The sequence below is a fragment of the Aotus nancymaae genome, unplaced genomic scaffold (assembly GCF_030222135.1).
Source record: "Aotus nancymaae isolate 86718 unplaced genomic scaffold, 86718_ANA_hifiasm-v0.15.2.pri h1tg000012l, whole genome shotgun sequence".
Classification (NCBI taxonomy): Eukaryota; Metazoa; Chordata; class Mammalia; order Primates; family Aotidae; genus Aotus; species Aotus nancymaae.
Genome location: NW_026988423.1, coordinates 1,802,596 through 1,819,071, shown reverse-complemented (window position 1 = coordinate 1,819,071; position 16,476 = coordinate 1,802,596). Strand labels below are relative to the sequence as shown.

The 16,476-nt window shown below is 37.4% G+C and overlaps 1 long non-coding RNA gene across 1 annotated transcript in view; it reads right to left on the bottom strand.

The window, feature by feature from the left end:
• LOC135274553 (uncharacterized) overlaps positions 1-16,234 on the bottom strand; it is a 202,976-nt gene extending 186,742 nt beyond the window's left edge. The window contains exon 1 of the long non-coding RNA XR_010342350.1: positions 16,015-16,234. This is a non-coding gene — a long non-coding RNA (uncharacterized LOC135274553). The remainder of the gene's footprint in view (positions 1-16,014) is intronic.
• Positions 16,235-16,476: the final 242 nt, after the last annotated feature.

The window sequence follows — 16,476 nt, the reverse complement described above, 5'->3', positions numbered from 1 at the left end:
GCCAAGAGATCGAGACCATCCTGGTCAACATGGTGAAACCCCGTCTCTGCTAAAACTACAAAAATTAGCTGGGCATGGTGGCGCGTGGCTGTAATCCCAGCTACTCAGGAGGCTGAGGCAGGAGAATTGCCTGAACCCAGGAGGTGGAGGTTGCGGTGAGCCGAGATCGCGCCATTGCACTCCAGCCTGGGTAACAAGAGCGAGACTCCTATCTCAAAAAAAAAAAAAAAGAAACAAAACATTTTATGGTTAAATAGCACACATATAGAAGATATAAATGTTCACATTAACAAATTATCCTTATTACCAATATGAAACCACCACTCAAGTGAAAAAAAAAGTTTAAAACATCAACATCACAGACATCCTCAGCATGCATCTTCCTACTCACAAGTTTTCCTTTCCTCAAAATATAAGTGCTATCTTGAATTTTATGTTGATCAACCATTTTTGTTAATAGTTACATCAGTTATGTGTATGTTACTAAGTTTAAGGATTAGTGTTTTTGAAATATGTATTTTTCGCCTTTTTTCTCATTCAAATTCTTCAAAAACTATTGTCTTTTGGAGTCATCTATATTGTTGTATAAATCTGAAGTTTATTACTTTCTTTGCTGTGTAGTATTTTATTGTATGAGACAAACCCTACTTAATAATTCTATTATACAAGGACATATGGTTTGTTTACAATTTGGGTGTTATGAATAAATTATTATTTTTGCATGTTTTACTGTCTGTATTTGTGTATTTCCATTGATTATGTATCTAGAATAGCCAAGTTGCAGAGATGCATACATTCAACTTTAATAAAAATCAACAAAGTATTTTCCAAAATGATTATGCTTATTTACAATTAACATCAGCATTGTTCATGAGAATTCCCACTGATGTGCAGGTTTGCCAAAATTTATCGTAAGACTTTTTCATTTTTAGCCATTCTAATAGGTGTATACTGGTATCACACATAATTTTCATTTTCATTTCTCTAATTACTACTGAGGTTGAACAAATTTTCATTTGACTATTTGGATATCCTCTTTGTAAATGGGCCTTACATTCTTTTTTTTTTTTTTTTTTTTTTGAGAGGGACGAAAGATAATTCAGTCTTTCCTCAATTGAATTTTTTTTTTTTGACTTTAAGTTCTGGGGTACATGTGCAGATCTTGCAGGACTGTTACATAGGTATACACATGCCACAGTGGTTTGTTGCCTACATTCCCCCGTCACCTACATTAGGTATTTCTCCTCCCCAATCTCCCTACCCTCTTCTGTCCCTCCCCTAGCACCCCCACCCTCCAACAGACCCCAGTGTGTGATGTTTCCTCCCTGTGTCCATGTGTTCTCATTGTTCAACACCCACTTATGAGTGAGAACATACAGTGTTTGGTTTTCTGTTCTTGTGTCAGTTTGCTGAGATTGGTGGTTTCCAGGTTCATCCATGTCCCTACAAAGGACATGAACTCATCCTTTCTTATGGCTACATAGTATTCCATGGTGTATATGTGCCATATTTTCTTTATCCAGTCTATTGTTGATGGACATTTGGGGTGGTTCCAAGTCTTTGCTATTGTGAACAGTGCCACAATAAACATACGTGTGCATGTGTCTTTATAATAGATATATTTATAATCCTTTGGGTATATACCCAGTAATGAGATTGCTGGGTCAAATTGTAATTCTACTTCTAGATCTTTGAGGAATCGCAACACTGTCTTCCACAATGGTTGAACTAATACACATTCCCACCAACAGTGTAAAAGCGTTCCTATTTCTCCACATCCTCTCTGCATCTGTTGTCTCCTGATTTTTTAATGATTACCCATTTTCCACACTGTTTTCTCATTCATTTGTAGAAATTCTGGATAAGGGTCCTGTGACAATTATATATTTTGCAAGTATTTTCTCTCACTACATAGTTTGCCGTTTCACTCAACAATGACATTTGAGAAAAAGAAAGTCTCAATTTTATTACAGTCAAATTTACCAATTTTCTAATTTGTTAATCTTCTTTATTCTCAGCACTATATGTGTTTTAAGAAAATTTTTCCAACTGCAAGGTCATGGAGATAGTCTTCATTCATCTTCTGAAAACATTGTTGTATGCCTTTAACAATTGGAATTGATTTTTATATATAGTGGGAGATAGGAATCGAGTTTCATTTTTTTTTCAGGTGGATATCCAATTATTCCAACATTTTTATTGAAAAGATAGTCCCTTCCAAACTGCTATGCATTTCAGTTTTGTCATAAATCAAATGTCCATATAAGCATTAGTCTGCCTCTGGGGTGGTCTGTCTTCCATTCTATTATTCATTTGTTCGGTCATTGTGAGCATATCATGCTGCCTTAAGTTTTATAGGTTTTTCTTGAGTCGTGATATCTACTAGATTAAGAACCTCTTGCATTTTTGCTTCTTTACTTTGGCTATATGCACATGTGTGTACCTGTGTGTGTGTGTGTGTGTGTGTGTGTCTTAGAATAATCTTGTCATGTTTCACTAAAAATTTCTAGTAGGAATTTGGTCAGGGTGATCATTCTGGAGAAAATTGGTACAATCTAATGTCTTCCAATCCATGAAAAAGATATATTTCTCTTTTATCTAGGTTTTATTTGACTTTTCTCAATAATGTTTTATATTACAAAGATAGTAAAGAAAAAATTCTATAATCATTGAAGTAGTAAAATTTTAGCTATAAAAAGGCTTTGCATTTCTCTTGAATAATCAACATATTCAAAGAAAAAGGAGCACTATAATTTTTAAAAAAACATTGTGACACAAAGGGTTTTACCTATAAAGTTGTTATTCTTGTGGGAAAATAAAATATTCATGAATATTTAATGCCCTGAAATGATTACACTTATATTTTATTTAGAACATTTCTTATAGATTTTCTAGCTGATAGAAATAGAAAACAAGATCAAGAACTCAGGGGGAAATAAAGTCAAAATGAAAAAGAACTAATACTGAGCACTGAAGTCAATTAAACATGAACATAGGTAAACACCATCACCAGAAATACCAGTTTAAAAACAGAAGACAAGACCTTGAATATAATTCTTGAAATATAAAATGCTTTTGATAAACAATATTTATTTTAATAATAAATCGCATCTAATAATAACACCTCTTCTAGGTATGTAGGTAAAGGCGAAAGCCATGGTAAGTAAAGGGAAGACAAATTTCTCTACCTGTATATGGGTAAACTAACCATTTTTGGTATAAAAGGAACGCTTCTGCTTTCAATCTTAAAGCACAATGCTGATGCTTAATTTGAGATACAAATATCAGATTTTGAAACACTACAAAATCGCATACTTATTCTAAGAATAGATGTCTTAGTAAATGCAATCAGCAGTCCATTAAAAACATCAAAACCAATGTGAGGTTTGTTTTAGCCATGGCAGATGTTTTCTTTTATTGAGATATTAAATTTTACTGCATATTTTTGAAATACTTTTTCAAACTGTCGATTATTTGATACAGTCATTGCATTCACAGATATTTTAATACTGAACCATCCCACCATAGTTAAAACAAACTTCAAATCGGTTGTGTTTTTTAGTGAACTGTACATTTCAGTTACTAACATTTTGAGATTTTTACCTAAATATTTATGCATGTGATTTATCAAATCATTATCATAGATTTGTGTTGTATTTGTTAGGGATTTTAAATAACAGTATATAGAGCGTTTGCAAGGGAATAATTTTCTTCATTGTAAAATAGGCATTCATCACAGAAAATGCTTTTGCCTGCCATTTTTATGGAAAAGGAAGTCACTTTTAGATAACCTTCTCACTTTCCTATTTATCTAATTTTTCTCCATGTATAATTTATAATTTCCTAGAAATAGTGCATACAGTGTGAAAGACTGAGTTGACTGTGGTTAACAACTAAATGTAAGAGATGAGCAGAAGCAAAGAGGAGATGAGAAGGGAAGGATGTGAGGCTGGAAATCGGTAAGTAATCTAAGGATACAGAAGACGTTTTATCCCTATGAAACGAAAAGTCACAATAATAGCAATACTTCTAGACATCTGAAGCCACTTTTACGTGCCAGCGACTAAGTAGGGTAGCCATTAATGATTGTTCAGGCAGTATACTGCACAATTCCAGGGCACCATTTCCATGGCATTCTATATGAAAGATGCTTCGGGAGTGGTACAGTGCAAAGCCTGAGTGTCAAATACAGTGGCCCTCCCTTAAGCACTCTGTATATTAACACAGGTCACTCTCAGAACAGCCCTAAGAAGTAAGCATTATTACTATCCCACTTTACAAACAAGGAGTGAGTGCTTTACAAACAGAGACTGAGTGCTTTGCCAACATTCCCACAGCTAGATGCAGTAGAGCCAGGCTTTAGTCCACCTCAAGTCCACCACACTGCTACCTAGAAAATAAAGTTTTGTTGAATTGAACAAATCTGTACAGAATTAAAAGTAAATTTTTCTATGGGCTAAGAGAAAGGAATAAATGAGTTTGGGAAAGGATGATGGGAAAGACTCAGTGAAAGAAGTAATAGAAAACTGTGTCTTGAAGGCATTAGTGGTATTATAATAGACAAAGAGGGAGTGGAGGGCTCCTCAGATGGATGGGACAGTGGGCACGAAGCATGTCAACATCTACTTTTACCTATGAGAGCATGTGACCGAAAAGATACTTGGACAGCAACATGGGGGAATTATTGTCATCTACCGGTACATGAGCAAACTTGGAAGTATTGGCAACACGAAAGTAATTTGTAAAAAGGGCTTCAGATATCTCAAAACAGAAACATAGTATAGAGAGTAGGAACATCAAATTGCCTTAAAGAATTTTTCTGTGGTATGGACTGTCGACTAGGACTGGACAAAGAGGACCATATATTCTCACTGCGGCCCATCAGTTCCAGCAGGAAACGTGGGGGGCTCTCATGGAAATTATAAATGTGTGACAAACTGATAATGCTCATTTTTAAAGTAAATTAGTCTCCTAGGAGAAGCAAGAACCATGTACAACCATTTTCAATGTTCTCAGCTGAACCTCATACAGCATGATGCCCACAAACTTCATGATAAACGTTAACAAAAGGAAACCTTGTTCCCCCAAATAGACAAGCATTTATAAACACTAGCACTTCATTTTTATGAATACACAACACTGAATGCACAAGAAGTGACAGTGTCACTCTCCACCACTGGGGCCCTAAGATCCTCACTACGTTCTACGTTAATCTCTATCCAGAGCTGCAATGCCGTACAGCACCTGTTTCAGGTGCACTCCTAAAGCCAGGTGAAGTGGGAGAACAGCAAGATTGAAAGCTTGTATAATATTTACTTATTTATTTTCATAATTAGTGGATGAGATAAACGGATAAACTGGAAACCCCTGGACAAACTATTTGAAACTTCATAATTAGCATAAACAAAGCTCTCCAAGATTTGAATGCATTATGGACTATAACATATAAGGAAATGAGGTTTTCACTCAGCTCTGTGGGAGTTTTATGTTCCCTCCTAAGCTGTTATCTACAAGTCTTTACATTTCATGTCACACATAAGTAAGCAAATCATCCCATCTTTTGAAACACATTCATGTATTTCAGCCCAAATAGGGGGATAATCTGGATTTTTAAGTGTAAGTTTGCCTTTATCCAACTCACCTCTGGTTCCAAATTTCCATCTCCACTGACGTCTCAAGGTCCAATGTCATTCCATATCCTTTTCTAGCCTAAATTCTTTTTTTTTCTGAGACAAAGTCTTGTTTTGTCGCCCAGACTGGAGGGCAGCGGCGTGATCTTGGCTCACTGCAACTTCTGCCTCCTGTATTCAAGCAATTGGCCTGCCTCAGCCTCCTGAGTAGCTGAGATTACAGACACGTGTGACTATGCCCAGCTAGTTTTTCTGTTTTTAGCAAAGACGGGGTTTCACCATGTTTCCCAGGCTGGTCAGAAACTCCTGACCTCGTGATTCGCCCACCTCAAGCTCCCAAGGTTCTGGGATTATAGGCGTGAGCCACCATGCCCAGCCTATCCTTCTAAATTCTTATTTTCCATGCTACCTTGCCTCATACATTGGTTCCTTTAATCCCCAAAGTATCACAGTCTGAAAACTGTATAGATAATAGAAGTTACTGAGAGCTTGAGCACCAGCGGCATGCACATCACAGCGTGTGTGGCACAAAACTCTTCCGGCTCATTCTCACACATCTATAATACTAGACGGTTTCCCACCATGGGAAAAACTACAAAAGTCTTCTCTTCACTACAGGATTCAACTTCCTGACCTTTGATCTCTTTCCTTTATTATCCTCCACTTGTTCATCTGGCCCGGTCTCCGTGTGATTACATTAGGCTCACCTGGATAATCCAAGATACCCTTCCTGTTTAAGGTTTTAAGGCATGTGGTTTTGTCTTTATTTTGTTTTGTTTTTCGATTAGCAGCATTAATTCCACTTGCAACCTTAATTTCCCTCTACCAGGTAGCCTAAAATATTTAAAGCTTCCAGAGATTCAAATGTAGGCATCTTCAGCGAGCTACTCGTCTACTATCACAGTGGATATCCTTTTGGTACGTTGCTGCATTCAGTTTGCTAGTATTTTGTTGCGGTTTTGTGAATCCATCTGTTTTTTTTCTAATTTCTTCAGGTGGAAGGTTTTCTTCTTTCTAAATGTATGTGTTTAATGTTATTTCTTCATGTATTTTTGCTGCTGCTGTTTGTTTAGTGACTTTACTGAACTATGTTTATGAAGTCTGTTCTTCGTAGCGTAGAGCTATCAAAGTCTCTGCTCAACTTACTGGTCAAATATTAACTGAACATAAACCTCTTTAAATGCCGGTAACCAATAAGTTCCCAGCTTTCACCAAAGGGTTCTCAGTGTATCTGCTGGGGCATGGCTTCAACACTCAAGCCCGGCAGTTAACACTCCGCCTTAGCTTTTTCATCTTGCTCTGTTGCCCAGGCTGGAGTGCTGTGGCACAATCTCCACTCACTGCAACCTCTGCCTCCCAGGTTCAAGTGATTCTCCTGCCTCAGCCTCCCGAGTAGCTGGGATTACAGGTGAACGTCACTATGCCCGGCTATTTTTTTTTTTTTTTTGTATTTTTAGTAAAGACATGGTTTCATCATGTTGGCCAGGCTGGTCTCCCACTCCTGACCTCAGGTGATCCACCCACCTCAGCCTCCCAAAGTGCTGGGATTACAGGTGTGAGCCACCGCGCCTGGCCGGCTTTTACTTCTTTCCTTTTTTTTCCGGATGCCTCAGGAGTCTTTATTCTGGTTTGGCCACAAGTTAATAACATGGCCAGCACTTAATTGTGAAAAGGGCTATATTTTCTTCTTCTTCTCCTTCTTCCTCTTTCTTCTTCTTCTTCTTCCTTTTTAAATTATACTTAAGTTCTGGGATACATGTGCAGAATGTGCAGCTACATAGGTATACACACGTGCCATGATGGTTTGCTGCACCATCAACCTATCATCTACATTAGGTATTTCCCCTAATGCTATCCCTCCCCTTGCACCCCAATCCTCGACAGGCCCAGTGTGTGATGTTCCCCTCCCTGTGCCCATATCTCATTGTCCAAATCCCACTTATGAGTGAGAACATCTGGTGTTTGGATTTCTGTTCCTGTGTAAGTTTGCTGATAATGATAGTTTCCAACATCATCCATGTCTCTGCAAAGAACATGAACTCATTCTTTTTTATGGTTGCATAATATAAAGAAAATGTGACACATATACAGCTTTTACTTCTTACTTGTGGAGACTGTAGGGCCTTCTTGGGTCTTTCTTGAGTATAAACACATGCTCATGCAAGAACATGTCTCTGCATGTGAGGGCCCTTCTAGAATCCCAGAGAAATGTCAGATCTTTCCAAAGCTTTAATAGATGGGTCCAACAAGCTTTTTTTAAAAGTGTTTTGGTCAACATATCCTTTCACTACCTCAAGCAATTGCCACTAATTATTTCAACAAATATCCCTGGGCAAAAGTGTGTTTATAATGAAAGAGCTCTAACTAACAAGGTCAAATACAAACAAGCCTTAGGAGTAGGATTTTCCAAGGAACTGCCACACAGGTCAAATAATGATAGTTAAAATGAGCTTTGTAGGAATTCCGACAGCAAATACACTCTCCAGTGGCTGCTAGACTGCTGGTTTTCAGGATGATGACAAGGCTGTTGGTGTTCAAGGCTATCACAGATGGGAAGAGGAAGACGGGGATAGGGTAAGTTGAAACATCACAAAACTTAATCTATTTATTGAGAATAAGCCATTTTTCTTTTCTTTTTCTCTGGAGTACAATGGTCTGATCTTAGCCCACTGCAACCTCCAACCCTCCCAAGTTCAAGTGATTCTCCTGATTCTCCTGCCTCAGCCTTCTAAGTAGCTGGGATTACAGGCGCCTACCACCATGCCCAGCTAATTTTTGTATTTTTAGTAGAGACAGGATTTCACCATGTTGGTCAGACTGGTCTTGAACTCCCAATCTCAGGTGATCCACCTGCCTTGGCCTCTCAAAGTGCTGGGTTTACAGGCGTGAGCCACTGCACCAGCCCATTTTCCTTGAATAAATGTTCACAAATTATTATAAGCATTTGGTTCTTAAAACATTGATTTTTGTTAATTTTTTCTAGTGTTCTCATTGCTTTTCATAAAAGAGGATTTTTGAAACGTTCTTATGCCACTATTTCCACTGATGTCACTTAACATTTTCTATTGAGATACTAGACATTGGCACCCTGTAATATAACATTTAATTTTAAAATGGTTTTAGTATTTTTATGAAACCCTTGTGTGGAACATATAGAAACTGAGCTGGATAATAGTACAATTAAGCTTATTCATAGTCAGATAACTTAATATAATCAATGAGTTGATTAATAAATTGGTTTAGAACTACAGAGAAGTCTCCAGTGGCTTGTGTTTTGCTCTCATAATTGAGCAGCTTCTGAACAATTTGGGTAAATACGTAGAAGATATTTTTAAATCAAACATTCAAAAGTAATTTTGATGGATTTTAATATTTTTAATATTTTGATAGGCTGCAATATTGAGCAAAATAAATGTATAATAGCAAGACCCAACATAAAGCCCTGTGTCAATAACTGCATTTGTATTTTTTAAATTAATTGTATCCTGCATTTTAGGGGAAGCAAATTTAGTAGCAATTTGTAATGCAGAAAGAAGTAGAGGAAAAAAATTTAAAAAGAAGAAAAGGAAAATTGTTTTAGTTGACCCCCAAAATGCTATGTCCTAATAATACAGCAAGTTATGACTGGTGCACACACATACACATCAACTGCTCTCAGAAACGCTGATTAGTAGTTAATTCAAAAGATGTTGAGCACATGATATATGCAATCTATGCTGTTAGATACTATTGACATGAGGATGCATAAGAAAAGTCTTGGCTTTGTACTCAATGAGATCACCATTTAAAGAGATAAATGAAAACAAATCATAAAAAATGCAACAAGTGTTATATTACAGATTATCACGAAATGCTAAGGGAACACTCAAATAGCAAGATTAATTCTGTTTGAAAGGAATAGTCTGGGTAAGTACACTTTAACTGACACACAGGGGTTTAAAGATCATTCCAGGGACTGGAAATAATTTGCATGTACGGAGCATTTACATGGGTTTCGTCCTGGGGCAAACAATAAAAACAGAGCAGTCCTGTCTTCTTCCCCTTGAATACCACAATCTAGTGAGACACCCCCACCCTCAGCAGAAAGAGCTTTCTAATCCCCTCCAAGTAAAAATTAACCCAAAGGTCTTTTTTATTAAATCGGCAAATCACTTCTGCTGATGACTTCTCCTAGTTTTACACTTGTGACGGGTAAAACTTCAATTCACTCTGTGACGAGTTCTATGGAAATATAGTTGGGTATTACTCAGTGAATTAGAGACAAGCAAAAAGGATTACAGTCATACGCAACTACTCATAAAACCCTAATGTGAAGCTAGTACAGTCATCAGACTTTTAATTAAAGCTTTGAAAGTAGTTCTTCCTCTATAATATGCTGAATTCCTCTGAACTTATTACACAAGCATTTTTTCAGCGAATCGCTACAGCAACTCTGAGCACTGAACAAGATTTATAATATCACAGATTGGATGACAGATAATGGTGGAAGCTAAAGATAATAAATAATTATTGGTACCATCTGGACTCATTGAAAAACATCCTTTTAAAAAGTGCATTTCAGAGCCCTACAAAAATAGAATTTGTGCAAAGAAAACAAAAATGTTAAATTTAAATTAGATGGGAGCAAAGATACTAATTAAGAATTCACTGGGGAACACAGATCTAATTTAGAAGCAATTGACACAAAATTATTCATAAAACAGGATGGTTTTTCAGATTATCATCTACATTGATGAAGTAGAATAAGTTCTCTATTAATCTCTTCATGTCAAAGACACCAAATGCCACATAATCTAAACTCTGGGGTCACTCTGGTAGTTTTTCCAATTTTGAACTGAAAAATCTGGTTTCTATTGACATTAAGCCACACTAAATTCACTGTGAAAAATACAATTATATATGCATACAGGCTATGTATTCTATTCAGGTCTTTCTGAATCAATGGGGAATGAGTTAATCATACAAAAATGTTAGTGGATGGCTTTGTAAAGATCTTAGTTTTGATGATCCTTCTAAACCTGTAACAGCATTTTTTTTTTCTTGGTGCCTAGCTCCTTCCTGAGGAGGGAGAAAGAATAGGCTAGAATACCTATACATATTTCTGTGTAGAAGCAGCTCACAGTAATGAATTCCAAGAAAACAGTTTAAGGGCAGTAGTCACCACAAGGGCACATAATTATTTGCCAAGTGCCGATAAAATACAACACACACATTTTACACATAGCACTTTGCATTCACCCTATTTTATTCAACTCACAACACATGCTCAAAGAGAATGCTATCTCTATCTTCCAGATAAGGAAGCTGACTTGCCCAAACTCAGATCTGTTTATACTATTTGTACAATATCATGCAATAAATGAAAAGCTACAGAAGCAGTTAAATGGGGTCACTTGAAAATAAAGGAGCTAGACCAGATTGGAAGCTGGAGAGCTGCAAATCGACATGGAATACTCAGGACACACTGTGTGGGTAAGGATGGGATTCAGGAACACTGTTTCTTTCCTTTCAGAGATGCTTGGCAGTCTCCCAATAACATGACCTTAAAGTGGGAGGTCTATGCCGAACAGCTGCCATGATCATATGTTGACAAATTTGTTACCTAATAAATCTTTATTTTACTTCTCTGAGAAGCTGCTGCAATTCAGTAAACATCTTCATTGCAGTAGCTTGATTAGAAGACTTTAACATCTGAAGAAGCAGAGATACTTTTTACTGTGATAAAATGACTTTTCTACTTTGCCAGCCATTGATCAGATTATTATTACTGTGTGTTTAAAACCCACAACTTGTTTGTCCCTGCTAACATACCAAAACATTTTTATTCACAGTTTACTTCAGATCACTGAGCATGAACTGAAATTATGTTTGCCACCAACGGGAATGTAAAGATAAGGAAACTAACAGACCTGTCAGTCAGCTTGAAAGCTAAGGTAGGTTTGTTTGACCTAGATTATGGATAAACTCAAAATATGCCTTGCTCTGAATTTCCATAATTTATTTACATGCAGACAAATCTCAAGTGTGTGGGGAGGGGTTGGGAGAGGGCATATGTATCCAGCCCAGATTCTTTCCAGGAGTTTAGACAAATGGTTACTGATGGTTCTCCTATATGCTATGTGAATCACAGTCTTGATGCCCTAAATGCTGAGCTTATTTTCTTCCCTTTCTTCCTATCCAATCCCATTGCATACGCCCTTGCCTCTTAGCAACTAACACCAGTAAAGGCTTAACTCTGCAATTTATCTTCGACTACGCTTCTCCCTCTCCTTGAATCCTGTACCCCCAAAATCCTGTTCAGTTCATGCCAATCCCTTATTCTAGCCCAAAATACTTCTTCAGTCTGTCTGCTTCTATCTCCATTACTGCCCTAGCTTGGCCATCTTCATTTCGGGGTGGACTTTTCCACAATCTCCTGACAGTTCCTTCCACCTAAAATGATCCTTTAAAATGTTAAAACAATTAGACTGTTCTCAAGCTTAACCCCCTTCTATAGTTTTCTGATACTGTTATCACGAAGATAAAAAATCTTCCTAACATTGGACCTCATGTGTCATAAATCACTCAGAGATACTCCAGCCATTCAGCTTACCTTTCAGTTCCTTGTTCCAAGTTCTTTCTGGCACCAAGACTGTCACCCATCTGTCCATTCTAGTTAATGGCTTCATCCCACTATTTCAACCTAGACATGACTTTCTCCAAGACTTTCCCTAACCTGCATCCTCCCCTCCTTGCCAGCATCAGATTTTCTTAGCTTTTGCTAAAAACACACCTAGCTCTCCCTGTATCAGCCATTATCACATTACATTGTAATTCTTCAACTGTCTCTTCTACTAGATAATAAGTTCTAGAAGGAGAAGGACAGTGACTGGATTAATCACCATTCTATCCCCTGTTTCTAATGTAATGCCTAATACTCAGTTAATGTTTAATTAATATTTGCTGAATAATTCAATGAATAGGTATTACTTGGCAGGCAAGGTATAAAGGAATCTAATCACATCAGATACTTTCAATATTTGGCTCTCCCCACCTATAGAATTAAGTTAAACTCCTTAGCATGATCTGCAAGGCCCTTTCAATTTGATTGCAACATTTTGGTGTCATCTCCTGTGGTTTGCTCGAGCTATGATCCTCACTGGTCTGTTGAGAGTTCCCCAAACAAGAATTCCTTTTGGTTTCATACTTTTCCTCCTTTCATCCCTAGAATTGAAATACCTTTTCTTACTGATAAAGGAGTTAAGAATAAATTACTTAGGCAGATAGTGAGGGTATGGGAGTCATTGGTAAGGTTTTCCTTTTAATGAAAAGCAGCCCTAAAATCATTTTCTTTTCTAACAAACAGCAGCCTGTAAAATCGAGCTGCAGACATAGACCAAGCTGGAAGCTTTCACGGGTGAATGCCAGCAGTTGTGCCAATAGGAAAAGGCTACCTGGGACTAGTCATGTTCAAAATGATGGCTCCATCTTCCCCTTTCCTTTCCAACCACATGTGCAGTCGGGGGCAGACAACATGGTGCTGGCCACGTGGAAAGTCCCTTTGCATAAAAAAAGATTAAGGTGGGGTGGCCAGCTTCCCCACCGGCTAATTAAACAGCACACCTGGTCCAACCAATCTGTGGGCCCTATGTAAATCCAATACCACCTTTCAAGCCTGTCTGTAAAATCCAGTGCACTCCACCGAGGGCCAGAATTCCCATTCAGGTGCCCCTCTCTTTTTTTTTTCAATTGTACTTTAGGTTCTGGGGTACATGTGCAGATTATGCAGGATTGTTACATAGGTACATACATGGCAATGTGGTTTGCTGCCTCCATCCCCCCATCACCTATATCAGCCCCTCTCTCTTACAAGAGAGACAGCTATACTCCTTTCTCTTTCTTTTGCTTATTAAACCTCCTCTCTTAAACTCACTCCATGTGTGTGTTCACGTCCTTAATTTTCTTGTCACGAAGCAAAGAACCTCAGCTATTACCCCAGACAATGTCACTGCTTCATTACCTTTTAACCTTCTAAATCTACTTAGTTTTCAATGTTCAATTCAATTGCCATTGCTTCTCTGGAGCTCTTTGTAAGCCCCTCAGAAAGATATAATCTTGTCTTACTCTCAATATACCTATACAAACCTCTTAGAAAGCGTTTCTCATTCTCTTATAATCGGTTTGCTTATGCATCTTATTTACCAGACTCCTGAAGAAGGAATGATATTCTCTCTGAAATGCCCCTGCCTCTACAGCTTCCAGAATATGGTGGCTACTCTGTTAATTTATGCTAAGGAATAAACCTCCCACCGATGATATTCACTGTTATTTTTTAACTTGCATTTAAACTTTCAGTTTCAAAAGACAATCATCTTACTATATTTTTCTCCAAATTTAAGGTTATGTAACAGGTATATTAGGTTATCATGCACAGCATGTTAAGTAATTAATCGACTCAACGCTTGAAGCCTGAAAGGACACCATACTCTAAATAGCATTAAAATGTTGCTTACTCACCTCCTGTATACATTCTATCTTAAGCTTAGTCCGAGAATTTTTATTACCACCCCAGTACCTAATATCAGATTTAGTAATAGAATCTACTGTCAAGTACCTAGCTTTACCACTGCATGAAAATTTAAGACTTGTCATTAGCATTGCTCTTTCGTAGATTAGTAAGATAGATCATTTTTCTGCTGGCTTAATTTACCAAGATTCAAAGAAAATTACACTTTCTTCATTGTTCTTGTGTTAGTACCAATTATTATGAAATATGTTGCCAAAAAGTAGTAATTGAGGTAGAAAACACACATTTGAAATGTTTCTGTCAAGTAAGTGAACGTGTCTGTCAAGTAAAAGTTGTGCAAAATATATATATACATGCACATGCACACACATATGTATATATATTGGTAAGTATGTCACATTACTTTTCAAATACACCCCTCAATATATATTCTGATCTTCCCATTCTGGCCATATCATGGCAGTACCCGTTACTGTACTTACCCCATGCTACAAGCAACTGTGAAACAGGACAAAAAATATAAAGCAACTGTTTTCAGACACTGGACAGCAGGCAATTTGAGACTCTAATATGTGAGAGAAGAAAAACACGTGTCAGCCCCACTACCATCACCACACTCCTTTTGCTTCCCGACACTTCCAGGAGATCTGTGCTAGGCACTGCAGTCTCACTGAGCTCAAGAGGCAAAGACAAGAGTCTGGATCTAATGAAATTGCTGGAATTTAGGGCTGTAAAGTGGGAAAAGTTTGGATGGGTGGCAGAATTTTATGTGTGGTTTCACCACGCATCCAGATCAAGAATTGAATTTAGCAAGACTCTGTGGGGACAGGAAGGACTGCTGCGAAGGTGGGAGCTGAGCAGAAATTATACAATCTCAACAGCAGTGGAAAGTGTTAGAATTCCAGCCAAAGTGAAAAGAGCTTTCTGAGCATGCCAGGAATTCACTTGATGGCGGAAAGGCCACATTTTAGGATTAAGGATCATTTTTGAGAGCTGTTGCTCTCCAAGTGAGTTCCGCAGCTTCTAATGGGTCACTAGAAGCTTAGAGGATAAACAAAATCATTATAATATTTTCATAATAATACTAACACATTATTATCTTTTCTCCCATGTTAACATTTACACTGATGAAGGAGAATAACAAGTGAATAGAACTTCTCACAATTTAAAATCAACCTCAGCACCAAAATCTGCTAATAGCATTATATTCCTTACTGCAATGAACTAACAGTACAAAATTGTATATACATTTTTTAGTTCAATTAAGAATATGGTTGATGAAGCACTATAATTTCTCAATTTTATTAAATTTTGGTGCTAGATATATATATATATAATTAATAGTTTTTGTATATGCACAAAGCACTTCTGCTGCATGCCAAAATACAGTAACTGTCTGAAGAAAGAGCATTCAGACAATAATTTGAGTTGGAAGTTCACCTAAATGTTGTTTTTAAAGAACACCATTTTTACTTGAAAGAATAATTGACCAAATAATTGATTATTCAGATTTAGATACTTTGTAGATATTTTCTCAAAACTTTATAAAGTAAGCCTGTATCTTCAAGAAAATGACTGATAGTATTTGTAGTCAATGAGAAAATTTCAGCTTTCAAGTAAAAACTATAATTTAGAAAACCTGTATCTGCTTTTGTAAGCATGACCACTTCCCGTACTTAATGATTTTTCTTTTTTTCTTTTTGAAATACTCCTTTATTTTTCTACAATAAACTTAATTTTTGTCTTATACCTGCATAGTCTGTCTCATTTATTTTCCCAGGGTCACAAACAACTTCTGGAAGCTTTTTAAAGAGGCAGGTTCATTTGGTCTTTATAGTCATCCATCTTCCCCAGTGTCTACAGAGACACTCCCATTACCTTGTTTCATCCTGTCATTGGTCTGAAGAGGTTGCCTTGGAGGTGTCTCATTGCTCTGCGTAAGGGTTCTTCAAGCCAGCAGATCTGTCCTCTACCCCTGGACCACTCCTGGACACATGTGTATCATTCTGATGCTACCAAGTCAGTCGAACTTGAAGCAATCAGTGTGTTGTCTCAGTCTGATTCTTGAGACATCTCCACAACCATGTCTGTTTTCAGATCTTGCTGCTACCCTGGTTCTGATTTAGGCAAAGAGGAATAAATCTCCCTTTCTCTCAGATCCGACAAAGTGTCTTTGGGACTCATTCCAAGAATCAAACCCAGAGCCTCTTTTCAAAGACACTGCACATCTCAGCACTCCTCACTTTCCTTCCAATTCACTATAATTTCTTAAATTGGAGTTATCAAGCAGGTGTGCACCTCTGTGTAATTTCTTTTGCCCATTTTGCTTTCTCCTCAGTC